General features: G+C 32.1%; 1 protein-coding gene across 3 annotated transcripts in view; it reads right to left on the bottom strand.

The window, feature by feature from the left end:
• Nucleotides 1-17,585, bottom strand: part of LOC145279450 (E3 ubiquitin-protein ligase TRIM45-like) — a 556,560-nt gene that overhangs the window by 529,039 nt on the left and 9,936 nt on the right. For all 3 annotated transcript variants that reach the window (XM_080130727.1, XM_080130732.1, XM_080130739.1), the window contains exon 2: nucleotides 9,865-9,969. The gene's annotated coding sequence lies outside the window, so the exon portion shown is untranslated. The remainder of the gene's footprint in view (nucleotides 1-9,864; nucleotides 9,970-17,585) is intronic.

Genomic DNA, 17,585 nt, shown 5'->3' with positions numbered 1-17,585 from the left:
GAATAGGAGGTAAAAGAAAAAATGATAAAATGATTTCACAGGAATGGATAGTCCGGTGAAACACGATCGAATTAAAAACTTCCAATCCAACAGGTAAGTTCCAAATGGTCCAAAATGATCCAAAAGGCAGAATTCCTAGCCACATGATGCATCATCTGTATGATCCGACTGTTTTACTCCGTATCCGATTAGGAATCCGACCAATACTCCCAGCAGGGTTGATATATATATATATATATATATATATATATATATATATATATATATATATATATATATATATATATATATATATAATTCTTTCCGAGAAATCAAGACAGTCAAATATAAAATGCGAACATCATATAGTATATTTCCTTATGCGTTACAATTTATAATTTTTTCGTATCTATTCGGACAAATTTAAATATTATAGCATTTTAAAATATTCCCCAATAGCTACTCTTCAGACGGCGAAACACATTTGGTAGGCATACATGCATAATCCCTATTTAAGAGACTAAGAAGTTGTACTTACCTTTATAACAGTTTTATATTTAATTTTTGTTTTCTTCTTTTTTCGATTGCTTTCGAATTGAGTAGCTACCTCAACTTTCGTATTTCTATTTTCATATGAAACTTAAACATTTCCCTATTTTTATATTCAATTAATATTTTAATGGTTTTTGAATTTTTGTGATTATTTTTCCCAATTTATACTTTTCTATTTATATGTTAAACTATTCTTTTCTCAATCTACCATAGTTTCGTATAAATTAAATTTACATGATATATACATATATACATATATATATATGTATATATACATATATATATGTTATATATATGTATATATACATATATATATATACATATATATATATACATGCATATATACATACATATATACATACATATATATACATATATATACATACATATATATACATATATATGTATATATACGTATATATATATACATACATACACATATATATATGCATATATATTTATATATATATTTTTTTTACCTATATTATAGATATTTATATATATATATATATATATATATAGTAATTTATAAAATATATATGGCGATTAAGCTACACTGAATATTCTGCGTTTCATCCAACTATAGGATTCGTCAGGCTTATGCACGAATTCTGTGGTTGCTTCTTGTTTTTATATATGTTGAGGATTTCTAGTTAGCCAATCAGCTTTCTAGTATCCACCGCGCCCCTTCCTATCAGCCAATGAGCACGCATTTTATCAAACAAAGGATCTGTTTTAGAACTAGGTTAGTAGTTTTAGGTAGACGTTCTCCTTTTTTTATATATATATATATATATAAATATACCTATGTGTACACACATACATGCACATATATATTCATATATATATATATATATATATATATATATATATATATATATATATATATATATACATATATACGTGTGATCGTTTATGTATATTCAGGTTTATTTAATTTATTTATTTGTTTGTTTTCTATTGTTATTGTTAGTTTTAAAGCTATTTTGTATCGCTATCCTAGAGTAAGTTTTATTTTGTGAACACAGTTGTTTGCTATTTCTAACCTACAGTTTAATAGATTTTGAGGTTTTGTAAAGTACAGGATAGAAAATTTTTCATGGAGGCATAATTTACATGGGTCGTCTAAATGTATATATATATATAATTTAACGGTTGAAATACCAGACGGGAGCCAAGCCAAGTTAATTTTAATAAACATTTCTATTTATTAAAATAAAATTGGAAAAAAATGTTTTTAATTTCAATTTTATTTTAATGAATAAAAATGTTTATTAAAATTAATTTTGCATTCGTCTGGTCTTTCAACCGTTAAATTTGAAATTCTTAATATCAAACGCTTCGTAAACAGTTGATTTCCTAACATATATATATATATATATATATATATATATATATATATATTATATATATATATATATATATATATATATATATATATATATATATATATATATATATATATATATATATATATACAGGGTGTCTGAAAAGAAGCTGACGGATCTGAAATTTGAATTCGACGAAAAATACCTATGATAAATATCTGCTCCTCAATGGTGTAACGACCTTTGATTACTTCATAACCGGACTACAACTACACTAACGTAATGTACTTGCAATAACCCTTATCCCTGAGTGGCTTCCGGGCCTTGATAAGTGGTGATCACTGTGTAAAAAAAACCGTAATTCTAGAAATTCTCTAAAATCTTCTTTTTTTTTCGCTGATTTGTTGCGTCTGTTGTTCCATCTTGTATTTGATCAATTCAGCTTCTTTTTTTTAATCAATTTCCACCCCAAACAAGGCACAGTGCCACTTTGAAGTAGGGGGCTACAATCGGGGACATAATTTGCGAAGCATTATGAAGGGAGATGAGTAGCAGGATGTTTGTTCAAATTACACTTGAACTTCTGCATATCGGTACAGTTGGGAAAGCTGAATCCCGGAAGGGAGATCCAAAGACTTGCAGTTCTGGGGAAGAAATTATTAGAGTAAAAGGCTTTCTTACACCTAGGGATCTCTACTGTAAAGGGGTGGGACTTAGTTGGTTGTCAGGTTTTTCAGGGGTAGTCACGTCGAGGAGGTACAAGTGTTTGCAGTTCGTCAAAGCATTCACCATTAAAGTATATATAGGACACCCTGCACATATATATATAAGTCAGAATGTGTGTATAAAACTATGTGGCCCTTGCTTGCTTACTTGCTTGCTTGCATCTTGGCTTTGATATACATAAATTAACATGTCCCGTTTTTTAAAGATGTAATCGCCCGATCGTCGAAGACAAGGCGCAAGCAAGTAAGCAAGCAAAAGCCACAGGGTTTTACACACACGCACAGTGAAAAAAGGAATGGTGTCAAAATAGCATTTAATCTTATCTACGTGTGTTCATCGCAAACACTCACTACGTACGACACACACACACACACACACATATATATATATATATATATATATATATATATATATATATATATATATATTTGGATTTTACCGTCATTGGATAATTTACCTTTCACCAGACTATCCATTCACGTGTAATCACCTTTTTCTTCGCCATATTCCCTCTGCTTCACTTTTTGTTATCAAGTAAGATCTTTGACTTACTTGCAGTTTCATCAAATACTTTTGTATGCAAAATCCGATCCCGCATTTTGCTAATTCCTACCCGCTGATGAGAAGGAAAGTATTTCTTCGAAACTCCGCGGATTAAGGACTATCCACTTATCAAGTGTTTCCTTTTCAGATTAAATATGTTTTTAACTCTTTTTTAAAGTGTTTTTTAACATGTTTTATTAACTGTTTGCTCTTATATATATATATATATATATATATATATATATATATATATATATAAATTCGTATTTCTCTCCGTTTGTTTGTTTGTTTGTTTGTTAACTCACCACTATGACACACACACACATATATCAATATATATAAATTCGTATTCCTGTCTGTTTGTTTGTTTGTTCACAATTTGATTAATATACACAAAAGGTCCGTCACTTTACTCTTTCATTTATTTCTATATATGGCATGATTCTTGCAAAAGATAAAATTAAGCGATCACCTCATTTGTATATTAAATTAAGGAAAATCGATTTATACTAAATAGCAGTATGTTAGTTAATCTTTCTAGCGAGAGAATTGTTTTAAGTGTTCTATTTAAAATGATTATTTAATAAACTTTAAGTAGCAATTACATTGATTATATATTTAATTTAATTTATGTGAAATTATTATTTCCAACATCGATATTGTTTATTTCTAAAGTTATTTCCCCCTGGAAACGTCGAAGCATAAAAAAGTTAAAACAAACTCTTCATCAAATAAAATAATTTGGTAATCTCAATAAGTTTCTAGAAAAAATAAATCCGTGTAGACAGAAAAATGTTTTCCTTTTTTCTTTTAAAAATATTCAAACAAACAAAAAACACTTACGAAAAAGATTTCATTTGTTTGTTTTATTGAAACGGCTATACAGATTTTTTTTTTTTACTTTATTGGCAATTGAAACTAAAGCCAAACTTTTAAAAACAAAAAAGCCCCGCCCCCCCAAAAAAAAAGCAAATCCAAAATTTCTTTTATTTACGAAAAATAAAAAGCCAATTAAAAAAGTGCTTTTACAAAAAAAAAAAAAAAAAAAAAACACTAATATTTAGAAACGTTATTTTCAAGATCGCAAGATCGTAAGTCGTCGTAGTCTAGGGAGTAAAATACTTTGCAAAATGCATTTACCTTTCATTCGCATTTCGGGTTCATACCTACCTACCTAGCTTTTTTGCGGTCTCTTGGGCACTCGATGCTATTTTTATTGAAACAAAAGTTGTTTTTATTTATTTATTTTGAAGGATTCTTTCCAGCGCAAGCACAACAAAAGTGCTCAATATCCGGAGAATAGTTTCTTCTCTTTGGAACCCTTCTGCCGAAATATCTGGTGAAGGGAGTATCACGTACTTCTTTTTTTTGGGGGGGGGGATTACATTTACATGATTTATCCATTTCTTTATTGTTGAGATAGATCGACGTTACCCATGATAAAAATTATTAATATCCTCAGCTGTATTCCAAATGGATCTTCATGTCGACTCGGGCAACACTGGGTACCCATGGTAGTGTATATATATATGTATATATATATATATAGTCATCCACATACAGTACTGTTTCGCTGTTTCACAGCTCATCAGTGCGGCTAGACAGGCAACTACCTCAAGCCAGGATTGAAACCCGACCGTTTGTACGGCAGTCAAGGCTTCTAATCATTACGCTATTGAACGAGTAGTGAGTTTAACGATGTTCTGATATATATATATATATAATGAAAATTACAATTGAATTTACCAAAATGATCCAAGATGGTAAAATTAAAGTAAATTATAAATATTAAAGAATTAATATTTATGAAATTATCTCAGCCGGATATAAAAGCTCGATAAAACCAAATAGGAAATAAAGCTTATAATATGAGCAAACAGTTAATAAAATATGTTTAAAAAAAACACTTTGAAATGAATTAAAAACATATTTAATCTGAAAAGGAAACACTAGATAAATGGATAGTCCTTAATCCGCGGAGTTTCGAAGAAATACTTTCCTTCTCATCAGAGGGTAGGAATTAGCAAAATGTGGGATAGGATTTTGCATGCAGAAGTATTTGATGAAACAACAAGTAAGTCAAAGATCTTACTTGGAAACAAAAAAGTGAAACAGAGGGAATATGGTGAAGAAAAAGGTGATTACACATGAATGGATAGTCTGTACAAGTAAAATTCAAGGAAATCCCGTAATTAGAAGAAGATGGTCCATAATAATCCAAAGGCAGAAATCCATGGAATAATTCACAAAAATGTGTACAAGGAAAAAAAAAAGAAAAGATTCCAATAATATTAATAAAAGAAAAATAACATGTGCTTTTCACTCTACTTATATATATATATATATATATATATATATATATATATATATATAAAAGTGAACGTGTCTGTCTGTCTGTCTGTGTACATTTCCCAACGCAATAACTCTGTCAATTTTTAGTCTATAGACTCGAAATTTGAAATACCGGGTACTGACATTTGGGAAAATCGATGTGACGGGTGTCAGCCAGAAATTTGGCTGTTAAGGGGTCAAATTTCAACGATTTGACCTTTAAGAACTCTACCAAACTCCTCCGACAATTTTGGGTCTAGACACTTGAAATTTTAGATATATTTTCATATAGATTTCATGAGCAAAGCTTCTTTCTTAGAACTGCACGCCTGTGGAACTCTGTTCCGTCTGCCTGCTTCCCTCCGGACTACAACTTGGATGTCTTCAAGTCTAATGTTAACAAATTCCTAATGAACCGCCCCCCTAATTAAACACTTCATAAAATCTCCTCACTAACGTGATGTACTTGCAATAACCCTTATCCCTGAGTGGCTTCCGGGCCTTGATAAGTGGTAATCACTGTGTAAAAAAAAAAAAAAAAAAAAAAAAAACCTGGATCTAACTTAATAAAGTGATTTGAGCCCGAAACTATAAATTTTAAGGGGTCATAATAGGGGTCAAAGTTTTAAAAAAATTAACCATTTTTTTTGTTTTTTTGCTTTTTTTGCACAGCATACACCTCCAAACACCCGAGCAACGCCGGGCACCCCTGCTAGTATACTATATATATATACATACGAGGGGCGTGCAATAAGTAATGCCCCTGGCCCACTTACAGTTGTCTGATCTAGCTGAAATTTTGCATGTGAAATGATTTATATCTCTGTGGGTTATGTGGCAAATTACAGCTCTAAATTAATTGTGTTTTCTGTTTTACAGGTGTTTGAACTGAGTCAGGTGTGAAATGGAGCCTGTTGAATGTCGACCAGTGATCCGGTTTTTGTATTTGAAAGGACGCAGACATTTGATGAAATGAAAGAAACTTATGGTGATAATGCCCCATCATATAACCTTGTAAAATGCTGGCATCGTGAATTCAAACATGGCCGGAAGTCTATGGAAACAGCTCCCAGACCTGGTCGCCCCCCCCCTTCTGCCATTGATGAGGCATCTGTCCGTCAAGTTGAGGCTGCCATTCTAGAAGATCGGCGCATTACTAGTCGCCAAATAGCCCAAGATGTCAAGATTAGTACAGGATCTGTGGAAACTATCATTCATGACCATTTGCATATGCATGAGGTGTCTGCCAGATGGATTCCCAGGTTGCTCACACCATTCCAGAAGCGAGAACGCGTCGACTACTCGAGGATGAATTTGGAGATGTGCCAAGAAGATGAGTCAAAGTTTTTCAAAAGACTGATTACATAGGATGAAACCTGGGTCCATCACTATGATCCAGAGACCAAAGCCCAGTCAATGCAGTGGAATCATTGGACTTACCACCTCCAAAGAAGGCAAGGGTGCAGTCCTCGCTGGCAAGGTCATGCTCACAGTCTTCTGAGACCAGGACGGAGTAGTGATGACTGATTTCCTGGCGAAGGGTACCACAAGTACAGGAGCCTATTATGCTTCACTTTTGAGGAAATTAAGGGAAGCTATCAAAATCAAGAGGCGGGGCAGATCAGCAAAGGTACCCTTCTCCTGCAGGACAACGCTCCGGTTCACAACTCGCGTGTCGCCAGATCAGAAGCACAGGCGTGTGGTTATGAAAAACGTCCCCATCCTCCCTACTCTCCTGACTTTGCACCCCCTGACTTCCACCTCTTCCCAGCCATGAAGTTGTTTTTGAATGGAAAGCGTTTCCCAGATGATGCAGCCTTAATTTCTGAAGTCACGTCGTGGTTGGAGGACCAACCTGGGGTATTCTACAAAAACGGTTTCCAGAGTTGCATCAAACGATGTGAGAAATGCATAACTCTGGGTAGTTCCTATGTAGAGAAAGACTAATAACTGTGCCAAGTTTTATTGCTTTGGGAAGTGGGTCAGGGGCATTACTTATTGCACGCCCCTCGTATATATATATACTTAGATAATATTGATAACTGTGAAACCTATAACATATGTATTTAAATTTACATGACGTAACAAAATGAAACAAACAAAAGGTATTTGCAACTTCTCTCCCAATTTTCGGATTTTGTAATCATGCTTAAATACATTTTTTTTTTCTTTTAACGGATTGATACGTGCTTTTTCTTCTGATGAGTTAAGGGCAAAACAATTAAGTAATTGATATAATAATTAATTTGGCGCTACGAAACAGGTGCTGTCACGAATTATGCATGTCAACATACTTAAAGGAATAGATCAACAATCTTGAAATAATCAACAATCTTGAAATGATCAACAATCTTGAAATTTGGAATATAGACGTGCGTGCGTATATGTATGCGCGCTATTATTTGTGGGGTTGTAAGTGTTATTAATTATAATTGTAATTATCAGAAGCACTTATTTCATATTTTGATATACGCGCATCACGTTCAAAATATCTTTAAAACATCTCAAGTTTAAAAAATGACTTCCTCGCAAAACTCGTAGATCGAATAGACATATTTGATTTCGATTGCGTCCCAGCATCTTTGTTACAAGGTCTGTTTGTTGGTTAGTCTGTCCCACCTAAATTTGAAATACTATTTTTGTCGGGGTTTTTTTATGATTAAGTTTCAAATAGTCTTTTCGTTGGTCTGTTAGTCTTAAGTTTGAAATGGCATTTAGTTGGTCACTATGCAATACCTAGATTTCCATGCCTAGAAAACATCAAGATATGAGACAAGAAGAAGAAAGAAGCAACCTTAGTAGAAGTTAGTGTCCCCAATTATACTGGGTTAAACAAAACCGAAACGATAAAGGTCAAGGTCATTATCGATTTTAGTGCTTATATGAGTAACTGGACATATGAAAAAGAATTTCAAAAACTATCTAGCAAATATACTCAGTAAATCAAGTGCACTTAAGGGGGGCATTAGAATATTAAAGAGGTCTCTTGGTTGGAATGTATGAGATAGCGAATGAATGTCTGGGTTCTACTGTATACGCCTTTTTTTTTTTTTTTGGTATTCCATATCTGAAATTCACGTCTGCTACCGTTTCGCACAATGTTCGGGTTTCTTGTCGCCATTGAGATAACGTTTTCAGTCCGTGTTATTTTTGATATTACAAATTCTAAAACATATAAAAGAAGGTTTTACTGGTGTGAGCGATAAAATAAAGTTTATCAGTGACAAACTTGGCCATCGGAGTTCGAATTACGGTTAAGATAGTTCATTTTCATTTTAAACTCCATTAATCTTGTTACTTATATTTGTATACCGTTATAAGTCTGATAGGCTAACACTGTTATTATACATCTTCTTCGTTGTTATCTGCTTTTACTTGGTATCTGGACCCTCTTCGTGTGGTATCGGGTCTGGGTCGCCATCTTGGAATTCCTGTTGGATATTCCTGACTTTATCTGGACACAATGTGCGATGATGGAAACAACTTGGAATCCATTCCTCATAGATGATGAACATTCTGATTACTCACGATCACGATTTATCTCAACAATTTTTATCGACCAAGTTAATAGTTCCAGGGTAGACCCCAATTAGCGATTAGTTTCAGAACCTTTTAGTGATTAGTTCCAGATTAAACCCCTATAAGCGATTAGTTCTAGAATAGACTCCTATTGCCGACTAATTCCTAAAAAGAATTAATTCAAGAATAGACCCCTATTAGTAATTAGTTTCAGCATATATTCGTATTGGTGATTAATTGCAGTATATACAACTATTAACGATTAGTTTCTGAATTGATCCCTAATAGAAATTAGTTCCAAAACAGACATCTATGTGTGCTTAGTTCCAAAACAGACATCTATGTGTGATTAGTTTCACAACAAACCACAATTAGTGATTAGTCCCAGAATAGACTCTTAGAGGTGATTAATTCAAGAAAAGACCCCAATTAAAGATTGATTCCAGAATAGACCCCTATTAGTTATTGATCCAGAACAAATCCCCATTAGTGATTAGTCATAGAATAGACACTTATTATAGTTTCAGAAGAGACAACTATTTTACCGGATAAAAACCAAATGGAAAATGTTCCACGGGTTCAAATACTTTATATTTCAAGTTTCAAGTCTTGAATGATTTTGAAATAGAAAACGTGGACTTTTAATACAAGCGAGAAAAACAACTCTTCATAATCATATATGTGTGTGTGTGTGTGTGTGTGTGTGTGTGTGTGTGTGTGTGTGTGTGTGTGTGTGTGTGGTGAGTGTGTGTGTGTGTGTGTGTGTGTGTGTGTGTGTGTGTGTGTGTGTGTGTGTGTGTGTGTGTGTGTGTGTGTGTGTGTGTGTGTGGTGAGTTTGTCTTAACAGAACATTTCGAAAGGATAAAGGAAAGGATGATGTACTTACGTCTGGTCGGACGAGATATATCGAAGATGGCAGAATGTATGCTCGAAAATGGACGGAGAAGGTGGTTTAAGAAGGTCTGGCCTTAGTCAAGAGATGACTGCTTATCTGAAAAAGATAACATTTACGTACATTTACATGCTCCGAACCAACAGACAAGAAATACGAGGCGGGTTCAATAAGTTTCCATACATCTTTGTACAGGCATTGTAAATTGTCGTAGATTCTTGAAAATTGAGTATTAGTTTTTAATCACGCACAAATTTAATCAGTAAAAAAAACAAAAATAAAAAACATAAAAATGAATTTATCAACCTCAGATGCATAGTTAGAGACATCGGAGCAAACTCTTGAGAAAGAAAAATGCAATTAAAAACCTACAAACAAACAAAAATGTCAAGTTTCTCTAAAAATCCCTACATATTTTCTTAAGAAAAAAAAAACAAAAAAAACAGACACGAAGAAGAAAAAAAAAGAAAAAAGTTTTCCTAACGATTCTTGCAACTTTTTTTATAAACTTTTTAAACAGTAGTAATTATTATTAAACACTAGTAATTATTACTAAACACTAGTAATTATTATTAAACACTAGTAATTATTATTAAACACAAGTAATTATTGTTAACCACTAGTAATTATTATTAAACACTAGTAATTATTATTAAACACTAGTAATTATTATTAAACACAAGTCATTATTGTTAAACATTAGTAATTATTATTAAACATTAGTAATTATTATTAAACACTAGTAATTATTATTAAACACTAGTAATTATTATTAAACATTAGTAATTATTATTAAACATTAGTAATTATTATTAAACACTAGTAATTATTATTAAACACGAGTAATTATTATTAAACATTAGTAATTATTATTAAACACTAGTAATTATTATTAAACACTAGGAATTATTATTAAACACTAGTAATTATTATTAAACACTAGTAATTATCATTAAACACTAGTAATTATTGTTAAACACTAATAATTATTATTAAACACTAGGAATTATTATTAAACACTAGTAATTATTATTAACCACTAGTAATTATTATTAAACAATAGTAATTATTATTAAACATTAGTAATTATTGTTAAACACTAGTAATTATTATTAAACACTAGTAATTATTATTAAACACTAGTAATTATTATTAAACACTAGTAATTATTGTTAAACACTAGTAATTATTATTAAACACTAGTAATTCTTATTAAACACTAGTAATTATTATTAAACACTAGTAATTATTGTTAAACACTAGTAATTATTATTAAACACTAGTAATTATTATTAAACACTGGTAATTATTATTAAACACTAGTAACTATTATTAAACACTAGTAATTATTGTTAAACACTAGTAATTATTATTAAACACTAGTAATTATTATTAAACACTAGTAATTATTGTTAACACTAGTAATTATTATTAAACATTAGTAATTATTATTAAACACTAGTAATTATTGTTAAACATTAGTAATTATTATTAAACACTAGTAATTGGCGCGTGACCTTGCCCGTCGTAAAATACGCCCAAATATATTTTAATTCATACAAATTTCGCATCCAGATCCAATTTTCGCATACAGATCCAATTTTCTATTGAATATTATATTGTACCTAATATATAGTCCTGGTTTATATATAATATTAACGGGGTGTGGCTTCACCCGGTGGTTAAATACGCTTAAATATGATATTTTAATTCGTCCAAATTTCGTATATATTATTAGAGATTGTGATTTCAAAAATAAAAAAGAAGTATTTGGGTGCCATCAGCTAGAATCGAAACCGAAAGCAAAACTGAAGCATTTAAAGCTGGTGACGTTACCTCCATACTAATGTGACACGCATATGAACTGATTAAAAATAAATTAGGATAAATGTATAACGATTTTTACATTTTTAACCCTTAAAACTATTTTAACCCCTTAAAATTATTTTAACCCCTTAAAATTATTTTAACCGGCTAAAGACCAATTAAAGAACGGTCTATACAAAATCCAATTATTTGAAGCCCCTAGCGCTGCTCTGCGACTTTTAGTTTCGGAAGAGATAGAGTTTGAAAATATGGAGACAGAAAGAAAGAAAGACACAGTGATTTTTATAAATTAGACTATAGAGTCGTGATTTCAAAAGTAAAAAAGAAAAGTATTTGGGTGCCATCAGCTAGAATCGAAACTGAAAGCAAAACTGTAGTATGCAAAGCTGGTGACGTTACCACTGTACATATGTGACACGGATATGAACTGATAAAAATTTAAAAATAAAAAATAAACTCAAATGAATGTACAAAATGTATAACCATTTTTTTTTCTTTTTTGACCCATTTTCGACCCCTTAAAAACTATTTTAACCGACTAAAGACCCATAAAAGTATGGTCCGTAAAAATCGAATCATTTGAGATATATATCTTGCTGCTCATCTCCCTTCATACTATCCCTGCAACTTACGTCCCCGATAGAAAGGAAAGAAACTTTGCTCATGGAAAATTTGTTTATTTTTAGGCACAGATAGAGGAAAAGAAATGGCTGGTTGTTGCTAGTCGAGTGTTTGCTGTGAATGTTTTACAGGAATTGAACCATAAAGTGAAGCTCAGTCGAGCATCTGCCATGAAAATAACGGTAGATAGGCTCACAACGTCTGTTTTATGAGAAAGAGATAGAATGGAAGAGACAAAGGCATTTCCCACTAGATTTCGAAGTCGATTTTGTAGGAAATGATAGTCCCCAGATGTAGTAACGTATTTGGCTTTCATTCACGTAGATGATTGCATCTGGAGTGAGATAGCTACTGGAGCGATAGAATGATCCAACCATCTTTTCTCGTGTGACCTTCGCAACAGATTTGATGTTTACGTTCCATTTCAGATAAGGAATGAAGGTCAGTCTTATAAATGGCATGGTGCTTCTTTAAGACGAAAGCCATCCATTTTAATTACGGTCAAATAGTGCTCAAGGTGTTGATGATGGAAAGAGAGTAGCTTGGTTTTCGATGCATTAAAATTAACCAGCCACCTTTTCCCCCATTGCACCATGTGCTCAAGGTCAGAAGAGAGAAACTCAAAAAGATCTTACTCATTGCCGGCCGGAGGGACGCCAGCATTGATACTATGAGCTTCTAACGTCTGCCCATCGACAACTATTCTTATAAACCTATCAGAGAGAAAGGATTTAATAACTTTTTCTTTTTTTTTTACATGGAGGTCACCACTTATCAAGGCCTGGAAGCCACTCGGGGATAAGGGTTATTGCGTGTACAGTAATCAATGGATAACTAAGACATTTCTGGCTATTCTTTAGCTGGTAATCTTGTGAAGTAGATCTTTATGCCATACCCTATCAAAAGCCTTTGATATATCATGAGTAATTGTTCTGAAACGTCAAGAGAGTCACTAACACTGTATGATATTACAGTTAGCACATCAGCTGTAAATCTAGCAGGACGGAAACCATATTGCATGTCACTGAGTAAGTTGATTTTTTTTTTTTTTTGCTGCGATGGTTGACTACTTATTTATCACATATTTATTTTACTTTTAAGATGGCCATGGGGAAGTGCTTTTTACGCGGTTAACTGTATGCCAGGTTGGTATTTTATTGTCAATTATTTTAACAACTTACTCATTATTTTTTAATCCATTTACCTTAAGCTTTTATATCTGCTCGGCCTGTCGTGACTTAGTATCACTTGACCACCTTTTACCTTCCACACACAAGACAGATGCAACAAGGAAAACAAATTTAATTGAAGATCTGGGATTGGCTTAATCGTTATCATCGCAAATTATGGAAGGACAACTGCCTATTTCGAATTCTATTAGATTGTGAGACCACATATTATCGCCGACCTCAACATTGTGTGTCGTGGATTTTTTTTTTCTCCCTTATCTTCTCTTCTCTTCTGGTTCTGGCCGTGTCGTCATTTCTCACACATTGGCTACTGCTGTTGGGTACTAGCTTACAAATATAAAAAATAAAACGATTCAAAAAGAAAACAGACTCTGAAACATTTTGTAAATATCAGTTGCACTCTGGGTATCCGAGCGTACAGCAAATTCCCGACTTTAACAATCGATCTTTACCTTGTAAAATAGTGTCTACCATCCCTAGGTTTGGTCATGATCGGTTCAGTGTCGTGAGCTGTAGGAGAGTATATATACATAGGTTATGACCTTCACCTTTGACCTTAACCTTGAAAAATGGTGTGAACCATCCTTAGGTGAGAGACCTTCATCATGCTAGGTTTGGTCATGATCGGTCCAGTGGTTTGAGCTGTAGGACAGTTGTACGAACAGACACACACACGAATGCTACTACTTCATATATAGATTATTCTATTGATATCCTACGGATTACACTATGAATATCTTATCCTATGAGTTATCCTTTAAACGCCATATAGATTACCCTATAAATATCTTATGTATTATCCTATGAATAGTTTATGAAATGTCTATGGATAATCCTATAAATATCCTATGGATTCCCTATAAATATCCTATAGATATCCCTATAAATATCCTATGGATTATCCTATAAATATCCTATGGATTTCCCTATAAATATCCTATGGACTATCCTATAAATATCCTATGGATTGTCCTATAAATATCCTTTGGATTTCCCTATAAATATCCTAATGATTGTCCTATAAATATCCTATGGATTGTCCTATAAACATCCTATGGATTTCCCTATAAATATCCTATGGATTGTCCTATAAATATCCTATGGATTATCCTATAAATATCCTATGGATTATCCCATAAATATCCGCTGTGTTTTACGTTTAACTTCTTCATATGTTCATTTAATAACTAAAATACACGACCGAGTTTTTCAAATTTTCTCTTCTGCAATTCAAGTCATTGGTAAAATATTTTTTAATAAAAATAACCAAACATTTTTTTTTTTTAATCAGTAACTATTTTAGTAGAATCCGGATAATGCTAAGAGTGTTTGGGCCGAGAGACTGAGGTTCGATCCTCGGTCAAGTCATACCAAAAACTAAAAAAAAAGTACTTGATGCCTTCTTGCTGAACACTTGTTCTTAAAAGTTGATTGTTTTCCATATTCATACGACAATTACTTCGAAATGAGAATGCATGTTTCACGCCGCAAATATTTTCTGTAGAAATGGAAAAGTCAGCAAAAATATTCCGTTTTTTTATAAATTGGTAAGAAAAAATTCTTGCGGTTCTTCCGTCGTTGCCGTCCATATATGGTACTCTAAACTGAACGCAAGGTTATAAACATTCAAACATCGGGACACGAGGTAAAAAAAAAACGTTTCCAAATGTTCGTTTTCCGCACTTTTTTTTATTTATTTTTATTTTATATATATATATATATATATATATATATATATATATATATATATATATATATATATATTGTTTATGTTGAATAATTTTTTTATTTTTTTGAATCGCAATAAAAAAATGAAAAGATTTTTACATGTTTTTGATGAGGAGTCATCATGTGTACATTGTTTTGTTTTTTTTTTCTGACTATTGTTTTGATTAACGTCGGTAACTAATTGTACTGCGTTTCGGCCGATGTGCCTTCCCTTGGTGTTTCATAAGAACTGAAAATGAGATTTAAGTGCGTTATAAACATCACCGTACACAAATAAACAAGCTATCAACATAATTAAATAAGGGGGGAGGGGCTTACGCCAGAAGAAAGCTGGAGAAAACATGGATCGTACGATTATAAAAATATCAAGATTGGCACGCAGATCGAAGAGTAAAACAAAGGAAATAATAAAATTCTTGGAGAAACAAAATCGTTTTTTGTTGAAACGAAAAAATCTAAACAGAAAATCAAATGTGTTTCATCATTGATTACACTGTGCAACATCCAACAAATCACAGGAGATAGGTGGCCATTTTTAGATGCAGCTGGTAACGATGGCAACCTTCTGTCTCGTGAAACAATGCATTTCTGTATCTGATGTACTGTAGTGCCTGGTTATACAGTCGGAGCTGGAATTGCCTCTCCAGATACAAACCTGGTGGGGTGAAGGGTAATATGGAGACCGGGGTTTGCTCAGTTACCAGGGTCCCCCTTTCTGCGTGGCGGACAAAGCGCGATAGAAAGTCAAGCCAATACGGTCAGAGTCAGCGCAGCCGCAGGAGTTGCCAGAAAGGTGTTGCAGTGCTTCATTATCCGCCCATCGGGATTTCAAAATCGGATTTTTTTGTCAAGGTTTACTCCCTTAGCCATTGCCTTTTCCATAGCATCCCCAATACAATGGAACTATTTGCACAACGGCATATAAAATTTATTTCTGACATTCTTTTTGTTAAATTACGTACAGAATTTGTTAGTTTCGAGAATTTTGCTGAGAATCTTAGTGATATAATTGATGAACATGGCGATAAATCCCATCATTAAAGACATGTTAGACTTCTACTCGAATATAAAAAGGGAGGATGACACTCAACACAAAAGTGTTAAGCAGACAAATATCGTTTAGACAAACAATTATGTGTTTTTCATTTATAACTAACTAGCAGGGCCCGTGTATCGACGTTGCCAAGTGGAAGTATGTCCCCCATCCCACCAGTAAAAAAAAAAGTGCGGTGGTTAGTTAGAGCCACTGTCCGCCCATTATAATTTCAGTCCCTGGCGTCCGTCGCCAAAATAAATGCACCGTGGCGATTTCATATATATTTATATATTGAAGTGTATATCTTCCAAATGATAGCGTCTTTTTTAATATGATTTGTTTCGAAGAAAAATACGGAATTTTATAAAAAGAAATATGTAGCGGAAATGTTTTAAGTATTTTTTTTCTTTTTCGGCATAATAATTATAAGAAAATACAACTAATCGGGAGCTAACATTTTTAATTTAGTCACGTGTTAAATTGCAAATTTTATTATATTTTGTGGCGGTCGTCGTTATCTTGATAAAATATTTTTTTTTTAATACACTTTCGTAGTTTGTTAATTGTTTAAATTTTTATTTATTTTTTTTTTTTTTATTTATTGTGATAATAAATCCTAATATAAAAGACGGATATATTTGGAAGCTAAACGTAAACGCGTTTAAATTTTTTTGCTTGTTTGTTTTTTTTTTTGTTTTTGTTTTTTGCGGGGTTTTTTTTTTTGTCCCCGCCCCCCACACACACATTAAAAACCTTTTGTTTAAATCTGACCTCGTGGGGAGGCAAGTAAATAGGAAAGTCACCAATGTACACGTAGTGTGTTTAATGGCAAGAAAACTCGAGAAACTAAGTTTGTTTATAATTTAAGAGTTACGAATATAAATACGTTTAGGCATACTATAAGCAACGCATATTTTTTGTTAATAAAAAAAATTGTTAATAATAAAAAATTGTTAATAATAAAAATTTGTTAATAATAAAAAATTGTTAATAATAAAAAAATTGTAAATAATAAAAATTTGTTAATAATAAAAAATTGTTAATGATAAAAAATTGTTAATAATAAAAAATTGTTAATAATAATAAAAATTGTTAATAATAAAAAATTGTTAATAATAAAAAATTGTTAATAATAAAAAATTGTTAATGCGTTTTTCTAGCCTTCAAAACATATTTATATACGTAATTCATAAATTTCAAAATATATGAAACGCTTTAAATGCGGGTAACATTTCTTTAAGTTTATGTTTTTTAACGTAGAAATCGCCGTTGTAGTCGTCGTGATGGAAAAAAGTAAAGCATAATTTATTTTT

Source organism: Euprymna scolopes, chromosome 1 (genome assembly GCF_053919585.1).
Source record: "Euprymna scolopes isolate OS-2025 chromosome 1, ASM5391958v1, whole genome shotgun sequence".
NCBI lineage: Eukaryota > Metazoa > Mollusca > Cephalopoda > Sepiida > Sepiolidae > Euprymna > Euprymna scolopes.
Note: the sequence above shows the minus strand (reverse complement) of the source record. Positions and strands in the feature narration are given on the sequence as shown.